Source organism: Bactrocera tryoni, chromosome 2 (genome assembly GCF_016617805.1).
Source record: "Bactrocera tryoni isolate S06 chromosome 2, CSIRO_BtryS06_freeze2, whole genome shotgun sequence".
Classification (NCBI taxonomy): Eukaryota; Metazoa; Arthropoda; class Insecta; order Diptera; family Tephritidae; genus Bactrocera; species Bactrocera tryoni.
This window is the reverse complement of record NC_052500.1, coordinates 19,640,924-19,641,389: the sequence shown is the minus strand read 5'-3', so window position 1 is coordinate 19,641,389 and position 466 is coordinate 19,640,924.

Genomic DNA, 466 nt, shown 5'->3' with positions numbered 1-466 from the left:
TGGAATTGAACATCTCCAAAACGATTTATTGCATTGATCGAACATTTGGGCTTACGAAAGGTGTGTGCACGGCTTTCTCCGCACAAATTGACTGACGACCAAAAATTGCTCAGAATCCAACATTCGAAGAACGATTATTTGACCAAAAATGACATTTTAACCATTAACGACTCACGGGATTCACCTGAAATGGCACCTTGCGACTACTTCCTTTTCGGAAAAATGCATTTGACCATGAAAGGAAAGTGTTATGCAGACGTAGAGGCCATTCAAAAGGTTTGCACCGACGTACTGGCGACTATACCGGCCAACGAGCTAAAACACTCGTTCGACATAAAATAAATTGATTTTGCCGAAAAAACCATTTGATCTGTTCTTTTTTTAAAGTCCTGTTTACTTTGGAACGCACCTTGTAGTTCAGCGAATTAAGAGATAGCGGCTACGCTGGCTAGGTCATGCTGTCGGA